The following is an 18,644-nucleotide window of genomic DNA, read 5'->3' on the forward strand; positions in this document are numbered from 1 at the left end:
CAGATTTTTCCTGCTACTGTAAGTAGACCTACATCTCTTTGTGGTTTTCCTTCAAAAGATGTAGGTCATATTTTAAACAATTAGAAGTTGGTTCCTTGTCTTGGGGAGAGCAGAGAGGTTTGATAAGTCGGATTGTACTTTTAGCTCAAGTTACAAATATTTTTCGCAAAGTACTTTCAGCCAACAGGTTTGATGAGTTGGCAATTTAAGTGACTGCATCTGGAGCTGCGACCAGACCCCTCCCGTCTTTTCTACAGGTACTCACAACTGCACAGCTTTAAACTGCTCTGGCTACCATCTGGAATGCATTCTACCTGCCCCATTTCTATTGAAAGAGCAATTTTATGGCCGTAATACCACGCACACATGTGGAAATTATGGGAAATAGTTAGGTTCCTCAGGACGTTGGAATGCATTGGTTTATACCAAGGTCACGTCGCTCTGGAACTGGTCCAGGCAACAGGGTCATGTGACACAGATGAACCCTCAGCATCACTGTGCGTGCAAGGTCAGTAATTAAACAGTGAGGATAAGGAGATCCATTCTAAAACTAGTGGGTTGGAGCCGCCTCTAGATCTTAGGTGAAAATCTCTGCCTTGCAAACGTGAACTGCGATTGGGTGGAGAATCGGACATCCAGACAAATTAGAGGTCCGTGCCCAGTGCTGATTCGGGTGCCATTCTCCAGTCCTTTGCCAGTGGCGATAATGAGGTGTGCGCCCCTCACTGGGGGCAGCATGCAAAGTAGGCATTTGCAAGCATTTATATGTGATTGGCGCATTGGACACTGTATGCTCCGCCTTTTCACAAAGCTCTGCTCCTCTCAGGCATAAGGATCGCGGGTGTGAATTACTGCACATGTTTACAAACATGGACTGGGCTCCATGGCTGCGGAGGGAGACGGGAGGCTAAACAAACACTGAAAAACTGTTTAAAACAGTCTTACTAGGGGATGGCTGCCCGGGCTGGGGGCAGTAGCGGGTAGTGACTTGGTGCCATGGCCGTGGACTTGGGGTGTCTCCCTCGAGATCGGGGTGGCCTGGCTCAGACCACCATTGCTGCCGTCTGTCTTTGCGCCCCTCTGGTGCTACTTACAGGCTCCGGGCTGCTCACGCTGCTGAGTGCTCCCTGTGTCCTTTAAATGCTCAGAAGGCCTCTGGTCATCTGGGAGCCCACCCAGGCTGCCCCTCTGGACAGCCTCATACCTCAGCTGCCTCATCAAGGCCAGGGAGCCCACCAGGTGTTGGAACTCCTGAGAAGAGCTGGGGAAGCAGGGTCCAGCAGAATTCACCTCAACCAGAGGACACCTGCACCACGGCCTACGGAATCCTCCCTGGTTCTCTGTCCCTTCCAGGGCAGAGAACTCACCAGTGACCCCCCACCCTTTTGGATGATCAGCTGTCTCCTCTTGGTGAGACTGGCAGTGCTGACTGTCTCTGTCACCACCGCCCAGGCAGTGTTCAGGAGGCCAGGTTTGAGTCTGTGGCCCACACTAGGGAAGAGGGTGTCCCTCCGCTCCTCACTGGCATGGAGCTGTGGGTGGGCGTACCATCTGGCATGGGGGCTCATTGCCCAGCATCCCAATCACACCTTGACGCATGGACACTATGCTTGGAACACTGTGGGAGGCAGCACCACAGACACGGCGGACAACCTTCGAACACCCAGGGCATGGGCCCCAGCCACGGGCAAATGTCCGTGGCCAGGTGTGCATGGGCAGGGTGGTGGGGGGCGAAAGTGGGGGAGGGTGGTGGTGCATGTCTGGGGGGATGGGGCATGGCATTGGTGGTCAATCCGCATCGCAGGATAAAGATTGTGGTAGGGGTATTTAAATGTTCCTTGTACAAGTGTGCATCACTGCCCCACTATCCCGACGGTGCCACTCCACTATCCCTACCTCCCTCCCTCCCTCTGTCCCCTCCAAACTTCCCACAATACCCTCTCCTCCCACAATGCATACTGCACTCCTTACCCTCTCCCCCTCCCATACCCCACTGCACCCCCCTCCCCCCGTGCACTCTCAGTGATCCTTGACATGCTTACCCTTCCTTGCTCTATCTCAATGTCGAGATGTATCTCCAGGATGCACATCAGAGTTGGATGGAGCCAGCTGCTCACATCCCGGGTCTTTTGATGCACCTGGTGGGTGTCCTCTGGGGTCTCTGGACCCCAGTGCACTTGCTGGCGGCACATGCACATCCGTGCTGTCCTTTTCCGGCTGTTGGCTACGAGACGCAGCCTCATCAGAGGAGTGGAACATGAGGGAGCTGGTGGCCACCGTCACCAGCCCATATGATGGGTCCGGGTTCCCATCCTGCGCCCTCCCTCCCAGTTGGCGGCCACAGGGCCCTGGAGCTTACCTCGGGACGGTGGGACAACTGGATTGAACCCCACTGCCCCTGCGGCATCTGGATCTGCCAATCGTGGTGGCTCCCCAATGTCTGCACCTTGGTGTTGATGCCCTCGGCGATGTTCCTCAGTGATTGGGCCATGATCTGCAGTGACTCGGCAATGCCCACCTGCGACTGGGCCAAGCTCTGCAGCACCTCGGCCATTCCCATCTGAGAGCAGGACATGTCCCTCATCAAGGTCAGCCTGGTACTAGGTCACGACCCCCATCGAGGCGGACAATTTACCAAGGCTCTTAGCCATGGCTGTCACCGACTGCACCGCTCCTTGGACACCTTCACTCATGTTGCCGACGTTGTGCACCAGTCTCTCCACTGCAGTGTTGGTCTCGGTGCCACGCAATGTCGGCGACATTTCCTGCGCCTTTAGCATCTGGGACTCCTCCAATCAGCCATGGGCCTGCTGGGGTGTCACTGATATCTCCTTCTGGATGTCCTGAATGTTCCCTATGATCTCCATCAGGTAAACCTGTTCCAGAGGCTCAGCATCTGGCTGGGGCCCAGCAAGGTCCAGAGATCCAGCAGACTTTGACTGCTGTCTCGCCTGGGCATTACTGTCTCCACCCGATGTACATCAGTAACCGTGCGGTGCTCACCAGATTGTGCCCCTAACGTCCCTAACGTCTGTCCCTAACGTTGCCCACCGAGGTGTGTCTCTACGCTGGTGGAGGGTGGGTTTGACAGCTGTGATGCATCGACTGTGGCATCCTTGGAGCTCTCATCCGAGGAGGTCTCATGGGAGGCAGGGAAGGGGGCCACCCTGGATGGGCCGGGCCCATCGGCTGGAGGACCTGTGGGGGAATGAACACATCGTCAGTGGGAGGGATGGGTCAGTCTGTATGGCAATGACAACTCACGTGTGACAGTCTGTCCAGGTGGGGCCTGGTGGATCCTCACCTCTGCGGTTTGCTCAGACCTCCACATTGGTGGCCGCCTGTCCTCAGCCACCACTGTAACGTCCAGGGCCCATTCCACGCAGGTCATGAGGATTCTTCTGTCTGTCACTCCTCCACCAGTCTGGGCCCTCGTCTGACGATTGTGGGAGAGCTATTCCTGTGGAGACAGTGCGGGCATCGTTAGCCACACGCCTGGTCCACAGTGGTAGGGGTGGTGCTATGAAGGGAAGGTTGCGGTGATGGGAGGGGGGTGAAGGGAGGTCAGTGATGGGTGGATTGGGGGGCAAATGAAGGGTTGGGGGGGCTGGTCGGATGAGGGGGGGGGGTCAATTCACCCATACTGCCTGTTGTAGGTCATTGACATTCTTGCGGCACTGCAGGCCAGTCCTCCTGGTCATGCTTCCCGAGCTGCCGGCCACTGCCACTTCATCCAGATGGCACTGGCTGCCCTGTGGCTCACCCTCTGGGAGCCCCTGGGGAACAGGACATCCCTCCTGGCCTCCACTGCATCCAGGAGCCTCCCCAGGTCCAAGTCTCCAAACCTTGGGATGTTCACGTCGGAGCCATGGCTGCGAGCTGAGTGGGGTTGGCTGTGCAAGTGCTGTTTCAGAACTCCTCGACCTTGTTGGCGGGGTGGCTGGCAAGCGTGGTCCTGGTGAATCGTCTGGCGGGCTTTCATTTGTGACGTCCGCCCATGGGGCCTCGTTAAGTGGACCAATTAACGTTGAATTGTGTTGCCGGCCTCGTCGGACCAAGCGCCGGGAAGCTCGTGGCAGTTCCCGCTCGCTACCGCACTTTGAAATCTTTCCGGAGAATCGCGCCCAGAGACTCCCAAAGGGAGAATTTCGCCCCTTGAATCCTGGTAGTCCAGTCCAAAAACCCCAGGCAATGTTTTACATTGAAACTGGTGAAGTTGTTGATCTTCGGGTTCTTCAGGTTTAGATAGGGCTCCTCCTTAGTGTTATTGTCTCATTATTTGATGGCCTCATATGCAACATTAATGACCCACTAAAAATAAAAGGTTGGACCGCCTACTCCCCTCAACCCACTCCCCAACCCACTTCCCCTACCCACTTTCCCTACCCACTACCCCGACCCACTCCTCCTACCCACTCCCCCGACCCACTCCCTGACCAACTCCCCCTACCCACTCCCCCAACCCACTCCCCCTACCCACTCCCCCAACCCACTTCCCCTACCCACTACCCCAACCCACTTCCCCTACCCACTCCCCCTACCCACTCCCCCAAACCACTCCCCCTACCCACTCCCCCTACCCACTCCCCCTACCCACTCCCCCAACCCACTCCCCCTACCCACTCCCCCTACCCACTCCCCCTACCCACACCCCCAACCCACTCCCCCTACCCACTCCCCCAACCCACTCCCCCTACCCACTCCCCCAACCCACTTCCCCTACCCACTACCCCAACCCACTTCCCCTACCCACTCCCCCTACCCACTCCCCCAAACCACTCCCCCTACCCACTCCCCCAACCCACTTCCCCTACCCACTCCCCCTACCCACTCCCCTTACCCACTCCTCTTACCACTTGGCTCAAGCGATGGTTGCCTCACAATTGCTGTGCTGAGCAAATTCTAAGACTATCTCCTCAAACCTTTCAAATACATAGCGACGATGAATTTTCAAACCAGTAATCAGCATTCTAACCAGTGCCAATTGTTTGCTCACATGAATAATTTCTAACAGTGCAATGATCAGTGTCAACATGAGCTATTTAATGATTCAGGTGAAGGTGCACAGTGCCCAAGCAGTTAATTGCTACTTAGACGGACAGTTTAATGTCAGACACCGCGATTCAGCAACTCTTTAAGGAACATCTACCAGTAATGAGCAGGCATTTGTTAATATTGTCAAATTTCTTCAAAATTCAAACTGACTCTGAGTGTTATGGAGGAAAAGTGTGCTGAATGTTTTCATTCAAAGGGTTGTAGAATAACTGAGATTAAGAACGTCCATTGATGCTGCATTCAAAAATAAATTCCAGGGACAATTGGAAGTGTTCCCAGGATAGACGGGATTGAGGGAGCATGGTGCGAAGTGGCTAAATGGGATGGATCTATCAAAAAGAGACAGGTTAGTTTACCTTCCTGGATTTTTCCTTTAGCTGAAAAAATCCTTGGACTTGTTTCAAGTCTAGTTTAGTTCCCTGTGGTTTACTAATGCTTCTTTAGTTCATGCTAGGCAGTCTGTTTCCAGGCTTTGCAACACATTGCCACCTCAATCAGTGAAATATTTGCAAAATAAAAGTAGTGTTGGCCCAACACTTTTATAATGTGTATTTTCAGTATCCTTGTATAATACCTCTGACAGAAAGACAGTGGAAACGTTGATTAAAATTAGTAAAAAGAATAGCTTTTCATGATGAGATTCCGGGGACGTGATTTAACGGAAATGAAACAGAGGACGGATGAACGGACATCGCGCAACAATCGCCAGGCAGGAATGTTCCCTTCCAGTTGGGGAACACTTCAACAGTCAAGGGCATTCAGCCTCTGATATCCGGGTAAGCGTTCTCCAAGGCGGCCTTCAGGATGCCCGACAACGCAGAATCGTTGAACAGAAACTTATAGCCAAGTTCCGTACACATGATTATGACCTCAACCGGGACCTTGGATTCATGTTGCATTACATTCACTCCCCACCATCTGGCCTGGGCTTGTGAAATCCTACCAACTGGCCTGGCTTGAGACAATCCACACCTCTTTAACCTGGGGTTACCCCTCTCTCTGGCTCTGTAAAGACTTAATTACCCGCTAATGCTCGCATTCTAAGCATTGTCTGGCATCTTTGAATTTGTTTATATATATGTTTCTGGAACATACTTCTTCATTCACCTGAGGAAGGAGCAGTGCTCCGAAAGCTAGTGTTTGAAACAAACATGTTGGACTTTAACCTGGTGTTGTAAGCCTTCTTACTTTATTAAAAGTGACAGCTATGTTGTCGAAGCTGCAGGTCGCTTTGATGTTTTCAAACTGAATCTTCAGTTCTATAACAGTTCTATTCCCGTAACAGCCTCCCCGAACAGGCGCCGGAATGTGGCGACTAGGGGCTTTTCACAGTAACTTCATTGAAGCCTACTCGTGACAATAAGCCATTTTCATTTCATTTCATTTTAACTGGCACTGATTTCCTTGAATTTCTTAACAGTCCCATGTTGGAATGCCAATACCATTGCCATGGAATAACTAAAGAGAATCAAAATAGGACATTAATCACCTCCACCATAGGGTTAAACCATAAAAACGAAGGCATTTCTTCACCATAAAAAACTAGAGGAAACATTTTTTGCAGTTTGATTTGCTGATCTGCACTGGGTAAATATGTTGGCCTGTGCCAACAACAACAAGTTGCAGTAGTACAGATGGATCAACAAAGCTCCTTTCTCATTGTCTGCAAAGTGTTCTCATTCCTATGTTGTGCTTTCCCCTTGCAGAGTGATGCAGACTTACGCTGATTTACCAGGGCTGTTACCTGCAACGCCCACATGGCATTCTTCAATTATTGCAATGAAGAAAGCAGTGTGACATGGATCAAGTTGTGCCCCAAAATCCCTGGAACCACCACAACAACATTAATTTATATAGCACCTTAAATCTTAAAGAAAATCCAAAGGCACTTCACAGGGGTAGTATAAAACAAAGAATAACCCCAAGCCATGTAGGGGGATACCCAATCAGATGACCAAAAGCGTGTCCAAAAAGGTTGGTTTCAAGGAATATCTTAAATGAAGTGTTAGGAACTAGAGATAGCGCAAGTAAGTTATATGTGAGTGTAGGAATAGGAGGATAGGGCAGGTGAACACGCGGCTGAAGAGATGGTATAGGAGGGAGGGCTTTAGTTTCCCGGATCTCTGGGTCCTTTTCAGGGGAAGATGGGACCTGTCCAGTCAGGCGGGTTGCACCTGAACTGGACTGAGACCAACATCCTGGGGGGTGGAGGTTTGATGGTGTTCTTGGGGGGGGTTTAAACTAATTTAGCAGGGGGGTGGGTTATAGAGTGGAGTAGAGTGGGGAGGAGGTGCACAGCCAAATATTGAAGAAAAACCAAGTCAGTCTGCAAGGCAGAGTGGAGATAGTCAGGGTGAGACATAAGGGATTATGGCAAAGCTGGATTGCATTTATTTGAATGCAAGGAGTCTTACAGGTAAGGCAGGTAAATTAAGGGCTGTTAGGAAAATAAAGGTAGTTTTAAGAGATTTATATTTGTATCGGCAAACATTAGAAATAAGGTATAGTTTTAAACGGGTTTAATTTAATGTTTCTGTACCTGGTGAGGTAAAACGTATAGTTAGATTCATGCTGGACAAAGGTTTTTGTATGTGTGGCGGTTGGTTTCAATTTGAACTGTGATTCTATTGTGCTTAGAGAGGGTCATGGCATGCACAGTAAACAAACCAGTCGTGGTTGCTTCGCAACTGGGGTCTTCCAAGGTTTTAAGCTTTAGTTGAGCTAATTTGATTGCAGTTGGAGATAGGGAATGAGAGAGAAGGCAGTTCTGCTGGAAGCAATTAGTTTTAGAAGGCTAAAGAGAGAACATCTCTCTCAACCTTGCTGGAAGAAAAGCCATGCTATGGAGTAATCTTTTAGGGAACAGATAGCGGAAATCTAAAGTGCAGCTAGTTAAGGAAACTAGAGAAATGAAAGGAAGTCTCCAAGACGCCTGGAGTTAACGGAACAGAGGAAACTGGGAACCAGAATAGATTACTTTTCACAGAGAGTTGAAAAGGCATTGAATCATGAAATGCAAGATTGATACCTGCAGTGGTTCTAAGGTTTGTGAAAAATTACTACAATTTGGGAGACATTATTTGAAATAATTGTGGTAATTGGTGGCTGTACCTCAGAGTTCATGTAAAAACCTTTAAGGCAAAGAAAATCTGAAGGGAGTGGTGTTAAATCTGAAAGTGAAACCTTGGTGGAAGCAGCAGAGGGAGAGCATAATTCAAAAAATGATTTGAAAGTGTGACTTTTTGAAAGCGGAATTTGAAATCACTCGTGTGGAAGCCAAGGTTCAGTGAGACAAGGTGGCTCATGGTGCAGGTAAGTTATATGTATTTTTATGTGTGTTATGACTAAGGTACAGCTATAAGTTTAATTTATATTTTTCTATTCGTGGGTTAAAAAGTTGAAGCCTGGGCCTAGTTTCATTTTAAAGTAGAGACAGCAGGTCTGGAGCTGTGTTTGCACCTGCAATCATCTGGGGAAATTTTGAGGAGAAATCCACAGATGTTCACTTGTGTTCAGAGACAAGTGTGTTTTGTCACAGTCATCTTGTGTGCTTAAAAGGGACTTTGTGGGTTAATGAGACCACTGGAGTTTAAGATGTACTTTGTAATCCATGTTAATCTTAAAAGCTGTGTGTAGTTGTTAAACTAAGCGTGTAAAGGATTATTGCAAGGTCCAATTTTTTCATGTTTAATAAATGTTTTTTTCTTGGTTGTTAATACTAATTAGCGGTCCTGTTACTCTGTTCCTCCACATTTTACAGAAATGAGCCAGGGTTCCATTCTGGGATCTTCCCGTCCAATTATAACACCAACTGGGATCCTGACTGTGCGTTGATGAACACATGGGCGTATGATATTTTTGCTATCACAGAGATTTGGTTGAGGGAGGGGCAGGACTGTCAGTTTAATATTCCGGAGTATAGGATCTTCAGGCGAGACGCGGGAGGGTGAGGGGTGAAAAAGAGGAGCTGGTTTCACAACATTGATCAAGGAGTCAATTACTACAGTGAGGAGAGATGATGTCTTACCAGGCTACTCAATTGAGGCCATATGGGTGGAACCCAAAAGCAAAAATGACCAATCACATTGTTGAGAGTGTACCATAGGCGCCCAAACAGTCAGCGAGAGATAGAACAGCAGATATGGAGACAAATCTCGGAGAAGTGTAAAAATAATAGGGTAATAATATTAGGGACTTCAACTGCCCCAATATTAATTGGGATAGGCAAAATGTGAAAGGCTTAGAGAAGACAGAATTCTTAAAGTGCATCCAGGAGAGCATTTGAGCCAGTGCCAGAAAGTCCAAGACAAGGGGTGATAATACACCTAATTTTAGGGAATGAAGCCAGGCGGGTGGCAGAACTGTCGGGGAGCATTTTGTTGATAGTGATCATAATTCGGAACGATTTAAGATTGTCATGGTATGGGACAAAGATAGACCGGAAATAAAGGTTCTGAATTGGGAGAAGGCTGATTTTAATATGATAGGCGAGATCTTTGGCTCTTCACGCTGGAAGGACCTTCTGGGCCTGCCGACAGCACACCTCTGCCACATATATCCCGGCGCATGGGGTGGAATCAATAGGAAATCCCATTGATAATGGCGTGACCAGAAGATCCCGCCACTGGCCAATAGTGGGTCGCCTTCTGCTGCCTATTAACATGCCTGATCAGTCAGGATCTGACCAAAGTGGACTGGGAAAATCTATACTAGAGCAGCGGGAGTCATTCCCAAAAGAAATTGAGAGAGTACGGGGTGAACATGTTGTTGTAATGGTAAAGAGTGGGATCAAAACCTCCAGAGGATCCTGGATGTCAAAGGAAATACAGGAATGGACGAGGGAAAAGAGGGAAAAATTCTGAAGAACAGGGGTCTCTAAACAGTGGATGCCTTCGAGGAGTACTTAAAAATGGGGGGTATTCAAAAATAATTTAGGAGAACGAAGAGGGGGGCATTAAATAATAATAATAATCTTTATCAGTGTGACAAGTAGGCTTACGTTAACACTGCAATGAAGTTACTGTGAAAATCCCCTAGTCTCCACACACTGGCACCTGTTCTGACACACAGAGGGAGAATTTACAATGTCCAATTCACCTCACAAGCACATCTTTCGGACCTGTGGATGGAAACCGGAGCAGCCGGAGGAAACCTATGCAGACACAGGGAGAACGTACAGATTCCACGCAGAGGGTGTCCCAATCAAACCCAGGACCCTGGTGCTGTGAAGCAACAGTGCTATCCACTGTGCTACTAAATTAGTATTTTCCATCTGTGTTCACTCTGGAGAAGAATGATGTAGGTATAGAAATCAGGGAGGGGGGCTATGATATATTTGAAAAGATTAGCATTGAGAGGGAAGAGGTGATAATGGTTTCAGCGGGCTTAAAAGTGGATCAAACCTCAGGCCCAGATGAGATGTATACTCGGCTGCTGTGTGAGACAAGTGAAAGGATTGCAGGGGCTCTGATACTAACTTTCAATCCCATCTGGCCACACGAGAGGTGCCAGAGGACTGGAGGGCAGCTAATGTGGTACCATTATTTAAGAAGGGAAGTGAGTCTAACATCAGTGGTAGGGAAATTATTGGGAAAAATTCTGAGAAACAGAATTAATCTCCACTTGCCGAGGATTAATCAAAGACAGTCAACATCGTTTTGTCAGGGGAAATCGTGTCCAACAAATTGGATTGAATTTTTTGAGGTAACCAGGCGTGTAGATAAGGGCAGTGAAGTTGATGTAGTCCACATGGACTTCAGTAAGGCTTTAGACAAGGTCCTGCATGAGAGGTTGATTCAAGAAGTTAAAAGCCCATGGGACCCAGGGCAATTTAGAAAATTGAATCCAAAATTGGCTTAGTGGCAGGAGGCAGAGTTTAATGGTCGAAGGTTGTTTTAGTGACTGGAAGCCTGTGTCCAGTGGTGTACCACAGGGATTGGTGCTGGATCTCCTGAGCTTTGTAGTTAATGATCAAGATGTGGGAGGTATGATCAGTAGGTTTTCAGATGACATGAAAATTGGTGGTGTGGTAAATTGTGAGGAGGACAGCCTTGGATTATAGGACAATGTAGATGGGCCACTAGGCCAGAGAGCCAGCAGCAGCAGCCAGGGCAGCCTGTCAGGAGCGCACACAGTCATCGAGGGTTGAGCCTAAAGGTCTGGCCACCCAAACGAGAACTGAGAGGTGAGCAGAGTAGTAGTCGGGAAGCACAAGGAATGCCAGGTAAGCACTGATGTCATGTCTTAACAGCCATAGGGAGTGCGGCAACTCAACCAGGCCCAGAGGCCAGTCAGGCAGCAGTGCTGAGAGTGAGAGGGCTGCGCTGGGCAGCAACCAGACTGGGCATCGAGAATGAGATTTGGGTTTCTGTGCCTTTCATTGTGTCAGCTGAGGGTGGGCGGGGTCAGGAGGGGCTTGATGTTATTGGAGTGGGGCTTGACATCATGGGGCGGGGCTTTACATTATTGGGGTAGGGCTTATTGTCCGACATTGTATTCTTCTGTTTGAAGCTTAAGTAGTGTGAGTTACCCTGGTTAACTGAGTTCTGTATAAAAGACAGACATAAAGCTTTGCACAGGTGAAGGAGACACAGCCTGAGTGAGTGAGACACATCCAGAGTGGGAATTAGAATTTGGTAATTTGGTGCAGTGAGGTAATTCAGTGCAGTGGGAGAAGGTGCTTTTTCCCGACTGTTTTGTCCTCTTTCTTCTGGCCTGTAACTGTTAATCGGCAGGGAGAGACGTAGAGAGCATCCTGGAAAGGTAAGTGATTTTTATTTTTATTACTTTTTCAAATTGTGTTTGGGGGGAAACTGTAAGTGGCATCACAGTAAAGCTATGACTTGATTGGCTGGTTGGGAATCTGTTAAATTTGAAAAAAAATAATATTGCAAAAAAATCTAATTGATTAACTAGATAGTGGAGTAACTAAACCTGAGGGCAGAGATCGGTATTCAGAATTTAATTTTACAGTAAAAATCATCTAGCGTTAGGGCCATGTAGTTGATTGTAACTCAATCTAACAATAATTCAAGTGTTTATTTTAAATTAATTAATTAGTGCTTAAATGTCACTCAGCGGGGTGCAATGCTCCAACTGTGAGATGTGGCAGATCTGTGACATTTCCAGCGTTCCGGTCGACTACATCTGCAGTAAGTGTAACCGATGGCAGCTCCTCACTGACCGCATGGTTCGGTTGGAGCAGCAATTGGATGCACTTAGGAGCATGCAGGTGGTGGAAAGCGTCATAGATAGCAGTTATAGAGACGTGGTCACACCCAAGGTGCAGGCAGAGAGATGGGTGACCACAAGAAGGGGCAGGCAGTCAGTACAGGAATTCCCTGTGGTTGTGCCCCTCTCGAACAGGTATATCCCTTTGGATACTGTTTGGGGGAAATAGCCTATCGGGGGAAAACAGCAGCAGCCAGAGCAGTGGCACCACGGCTGGTGCCATGATTAGTAAGTTTGCAGGTGACACAAAAGTTGGTGGAATTGCGGATAGCGATGAGGACTGTCAGAGGATACAGCAGGATTTAGATCGTTTGGAGACTTGGACGGAGAGACGGCAGATGAAGTTTAATCCGGACAAATGTGAGGTAATGCATTTTGGAAGGTCTAATGCAGGTAGGGAATATACAATGAATGGTAGAACCCTCAAGAGTATTGACAGTCAAGTAGATCTTGGTGTACAGGTCCACAGGTCACTGAAAGGGGCAACGCAGGTGGAGAAGGTAGTCAAGAAGGCATATGGCATGCTTGCCTTTATTGGCCAGGGCATTGAGTATAAAGATTGGCAAGTCATGTTGCAGCTGTATAGAACCTTAGTTAGGCCACACTTGGAGTATAGTGTTCAATTCTGGTCGCCACACTACCAGAAGGAGGCTTTAGAGAGGGTGCAGAAGAGATTTATCAGGATGTTGCCTGGTATGGAGGGCATTATCTATGAGGAGAGGTTGAATAAACTTAGTTTGTTCTCACTGGAACGACGGAGGTTGAGGGGAGACCTGATAGAGGTCTACAAAATTATGAGGGGCATAGACAGAGTGGATAGTCAGAGGCTTTTTCCCAGGGTAGAGGGGTCAATTACTAGGGGGCATAGGTTTAAGGTGCGAGGGGCAAGGTTTAAAGGAGATGTGCGAGGGAAGTTTCTTACACAGAGGGTAGTGGGTGCCTGGAACTCGCTACCGGAGGAGGTGGTGGAAGCAGGGACGATAGTGATGTTTAAGGGGCATCTTGACAAATACATGAATAGGATGGGAATAGAGGGAAACGGACCCTGGAAGTGGAGAAGATTTTAGTTTAGACGGGCAGCATGGCCGGCACAGGCTTGGAGGGCTGAAGGGCCTGTTCCTGTGCTGTACTTTATTTTGTTCTTTGTCTTTGACAACCATATCTAAGAATTTTAGAAGATTATATTCAATGCCTCCACTATCTTGAAGCTATTTATTTTGAGACCCTAATACGCAGGCTATCAGATCCTGGAGACTTGCCAGCCTTCAGGTCTAATCGTTTTCCCGGTATCCTTGCCCTGGTGATGGTGATTGATTTAAGCTTCTTCCCCCCCCCCCCCCTTTTTTTTCCAATTATCTTTGGGAAGCTTTCAAAGTGGAGTCAATGGAGACAGGCACAAAATATACGTTCAATGCCTTTGTTTTCCATTGTCAATTCCACAGACTCTCCCTTTAGAGGACCAACACTCACTTTAGTTACTCTTTTCCTTTTAATATGTTTGCAGAAAATCTTACCATCTGTTTCTTACATTTTTAATTAACTTTCTCTCAACCTCTAATTTCTCCTTCTTTAACTTTTTAAATCATTGTTTACTGGTTCTTAAAATCTGTCTAATCTTCTGACCTGTCAATGCTCTTCACAGAATTGTACCATGTTTCTTTCAGCTCGATCCTTCCATGTTTAGCTACGGATAATGCAACCTTCTCAAACAGTCTTTATTTCTCACTGGAATAAATCTTTGCTGGGAGTGATTAAACATCTTCTTAAAGGTCTGCCACTGCATTTCTGTTGCCTTGCCTTTTAACCTAGTTTTCCAGTTCACTTTAGCCAATTCTGCCTTCATACCCTTATAATTATTTATGTTTAAAACACTAGTCTTGGACCCACACTTCTCAGATGTAACATTCTACCATGTTATGAAATCCCGTTGTGCAGAGAATCCTTTACTGTGAGATTATTGAATAATCCTGTCTGATTGCAATTTGCCAGGTTTAGGATAGTCTGCTCCCTGGTTGGCATTGGAATGGATTTCTCACATTCCATGCTCCATGACTACACGGTGAGGGATGGTAAGGCCCAATGAGGAAAGGACACTGTCCAGAGCCTTCTTGCTGCAGTATAGTGAGGGACTGAAACCTGTGTAATACCCTGCAAGCTGTATGTGCCAGAGAAGGTTGAACTGCCGCTGGTCCTATGTGAATGATGAATAAGTTCATATTAAGAAAGAACTGCATTTAAATAGCACAATTCACAGTCTCAACATGTCCCAAAGTGCTGTGCAGTCGCTATAGTGTAAAGTGCAATCATTATTGAGATGTCAGAAATACTGTGCCCAGTTTGTGCATAATGAGGTCCCACAAACAGTGATAACGTAATGACTAGCTGTTCTATTTTAAATATGTTGGTTGAGAATGAAATATTAGCAGGGCATGCAGGAAAACACAACTGCTTTTGCTCAAAATATTGCCATGGAATCTCCTGCATCCACCTGAAAGGACAGACGGGACCTTGTTTTAACATCCATCTGAGTGCCACATCTTACAATGCAGCACTTCGAATTATAGAATGCATGAAGCACAGTAGGATGCAGTTTGGCCAATCATATTTTCAGTGCAGTGTCAGCCTGCATCACCTGCTCAAGCTTCTGTCATGGGAATTGAACCTGCAACCACCTGATTCAGAGTTGAGTGTGTTTGTCACCCACCACAGCTGGTGTGACTAAGGTTGTCTGTGTACGTTCTTAATGCTAGCATTATACTGGGCCCAATTCTAACCCATTCAAAACCCACCAGCTTTACATAGATTTAAAAGCAGGCCCGTTTCAGTGGAATTTTACGCAAACACATGAAAAGATTTGTATGGGAATTAATTATCTTAAAGTAAGAATCATATTTAAAACAGGGCTGTTCGTAATGCAGCCCATCAGTGGCGCACTTCACTTCTCTTTCTACTATGGCTCTCAGCAACTCCATGTGGTTGTGGCCGCAAGTCTGCAGACTGCTAGTTCTGGGATCCGAGCTGGTGCTAGGCTTAAAAAAAGGGGGAAGAATAATACTTGCATTTATACTGAGCCTTTATCATGCCAAAATATGCTGAAGTCCTTCATATAATGGAGTAATTTTTGAAGTGTACCAGTTAATATGCAGTCAACAAGGACTGAACCCAGCTGCTCAGATTTTTGGATTGGCAATCGTCCATTTAAAAATTATTCCAATTGGGAAATCCGGACCTGCTTTCAAAAACAGCAAGAGTATAAACGTTTGGACCGATTCAGCAGGCCAAGCTGCTTAACGCTGGGTCAGTGAGGGTGATCCTCGCGGAAGTGATTGGTGAAGGCTAAGGTAGAGACGCGTACCCAAAGCAAATTCAATTACAAATTAAATCATTCTAAGTAGACTCCAAAAGGCAATGTAGCTGAGGTAGTTTCAACAATTGCAATTTAAAATAAAATAAACTATAATAAAAAATTCCTCTGCATTAATCTAAAATGTCTCGGCTGTAGTGACTGAAGGCAACTGGTTATCTAGAAGCACAGGCAACTGGAGGATCTGTCCCTGAGCACATTAGGACCATTTGACGCTTCGAACAGAAAGTGCCATTTGCTGCAAATTACAAACAATTTCTGACAAATAGTTGGAATAAATTTGCAAAAATCTCCCTTTTGCAGGCTCAAGAACCTCAATAAAATGTAAAACAATGGCTAATGAAAGGGAAAATAACTGAAGCCTTCTTTTTGAAGGCATTTGGCAGAGTTGGAAGTAATGAATTTAAATGCCAACCATTCAGGAGTCCTTTCCTCTATTTTTAACACAGTGCGGCCTGCATCCATTACAACCAGGAGCCTGCAGTGATCCATGAACATTATTATAGTTTGGATGAAAAGCTAAACTCACAGAAGCCCAGTGATGGCTGTTTTTCATTCCTTAGGCCTTGGTGTAATTGCCATGGATTCACAAACACCTGGGCCTAGAAATAGTGGCAGAGATTCATAATTAGCTTTTCAAATCAGGCACCAATTAGAGGACACTGGGGTGTTTGCTATGATAAGATGTCAGGCACTCTCCATTTTTGTCCCTCTCACACAGACAACAGCAATGTTTGGAGTGAAGGAGATTCTGGCGAGTACCTTACAAAGACATTTGCTTGGTATCCACACACTGCTGCCTGTGAGTGCTACTCAGCATTGTGGGGCCTTGCATAGAAAATATCAATGCTTTTGGCGTGCACTTGTACGACTGAAGCCACAATGGATCCAGAACAGTTTCTCCTTTATGTTGACTCTGGCCACAAAGTATAATTGAAGCCACTATTCTTCACGAACATCAGGCTCCAAACTGAATTGACTCACAAAGACATTGGTCACCAGTGTGAGAGGCTCCAAGTTTACCTCGGAAAGCAGATGACACTTGTTATGCTACCCTTAGTGTTCCTCAAGCCTGGAATCACAGCATGCAGGAATATCATTAAATGCTTAACGTTTTGCTCTGATTTAGTTTCCCTGCTATATTAACAGAAGCACTTATTTTGGACAAATCAAATCCATTAAATCAGCAGACAGAAGAATTTGGTATAAAGGTTTCAGGGATTGGTCTTAAAATATGATATATTGCAAGCTTCAGTTTAATAAAAATCTATCTCCCTTTCTTTTGGACTATCCGATGTATAATGCATGTCTTTACAGTAAAGACTTATTCACAACACCCATCTGTTGTTCTCGTCACAAATGGCTTACACCTCTTATAAACCAAAGCTGCACATTTTGCATGCGATGAGTACAATGTGGAATCCCCCAGGACGAACAAGCTACCCTTTCCTGAGTTATGCCAGATACCGTATGGGGCGCTCATCAAGTTGCAGAAATTATTTTGCGTGATGTATGCTCTGTCAAATGCTTGGTAAATTCAGATCAAGTTCCTTTGACCACTGTTTAAGTGATTGCACTAAGCTGTTTAAATAAAATGCCTCCAGTAAAGTGGCAAAGGAATTAGATATGAATGTGTTAGGCATTTGTATGACAGTACACAGCGGCACGGTGGCACAGTGGTTAGCACTGCTGCATCACAGCGCCAAGGACATGAGTTCGATTCCGACCTTGGGTGACTGGCTGTGTGACGTTTGTACGCTCTCCCCGTGTCTGCGTGGGTTTTCTCCGGATGCTCCGGTTTCCTCCCACAGTCCAAAAATGTGCAGGTTAGGTGGTTTAGCCATGCTAAATTTCCCCTTTGTGTCCAAAGGTTGGGTGGGCCTACGAGGATAGGGCGGGGGAGTGGGCCTAGGGCCTAGGTAGGGTGCTCTTTCAGACAAACGGTGCAGACCCGATGGGCAGAAAGGCTTCTTTCTGCACTGTAGGAATTCAATGATTCTTTCCAACATGACAGCTCCTCATTGCTTGGATGAGCAGAAAAATACGGTACTGTCAAACCATGAATTGCAGCAATAACAACTTGCATTTATATGGGGCCTTTAACATGATAAAACATCAGAAACTGCTTCTTTCTCTCTCTCTCTCTTCCTCTACAGGTACCCTATCCAAAAAGATTATTGAAGTCCATGGATGTGTTGATCAACGGTTATGCTCGGCAAGATACTGCAGTCGTTTGTTGTTGCCCCCTGCAGGTCCTGGTTGACCAGGAGATTTTTCCATTCTTACCAACTACCACCAGGCATATTGGAAGGATAGACAGGTTGAGACACATGATGAACACACCTTCCATGGCCATCAAGTATGAGTCAAACCCAAAGTTTCTGGGGCAGAGGTAGGGTTGCTACCATTGCATGACAAGATGTCCCAAAAAGCTTCACTGGAGTATAGTCAGCCAATGATTTCAGGCTTTGTTAACTTGTTAACAAGTTACAGAGGAGAAAAAACAAGCCAGCAACCAAAATGCTGGAAAACCTCAGCAGGTCTGGCAGCATCTGCAAGGAGAGAAAAAAAGCTACCGTTTCGAGTCCAGATGACCCTTTGTCAAAGCCAGCAAGTGAATTGGCAATACAAGGGCTTTACTTTCATCAGCATATAAAACCAATCAATCTCTCAAAACATCTGAGTTTTTTCTGGATTGTTCATTCCTAGATGATCTTTATGGATTGACTGTCACAGTGGCAATCTTGCACATATTAAAAAGTTATGAGCCAGAGATGGCTGTGCCAGACGATAAAGTAATTGTGCATTTGTTTGTGTTCGGCTGGGGCGGGGTGGGGTGTTGGGGGGGGGGGGGGGGGGGGGGGGGGGGGGGGGCATTAACTGGGGATTCACTTATGTTCCTAAAAATGGGAACAGACAGAAACTGTTGTGGGTGGGATAGAAGGCATATGTTTGCAATGTGTAATCTTTGTAAGTAGGAACTCAGTAAGGTAAA

At 46.7% G+C, this 18,644-nt stretch overlaps 1 long non-coding RNA gene across 1 annotated transcript; it reads left to right on the forward strand.

Moving 5' to 3' along the window:
* Positions 1 to 496: 496 nt before the first annotated feature.
* Positions 497 to 18,440, forward strand: LOC119963930. Its single transcript, XR_005460196.1, has 3 exons — positions 497 to 650; positions 5,313 to 5,401; positions 17,806 to 18,440. It is a non-coding gene; the product is annotated as an uncharacterized LOC119963930 (long non-coding RNA).
* Positions 18,441 to 18,644: the final 204 nt, after the last annotated feature.

The sequence above is a fragment of the Scyliorhinus canicula genome, chromosome 3 (genome assembly GCF_902713615.1).
Source record: "Scyliorhinus canicula chromosome 3, sScyCan1.1, whole genome shotgun sequence".
Classification (NCBI taxonomy): Eukaryota; Metazoa; Chordata; class Chondrichthyes; order Carcharhiniformes; family Scyliorhinidae; genus Scyliorhinus; species Scyliorhinus canicula.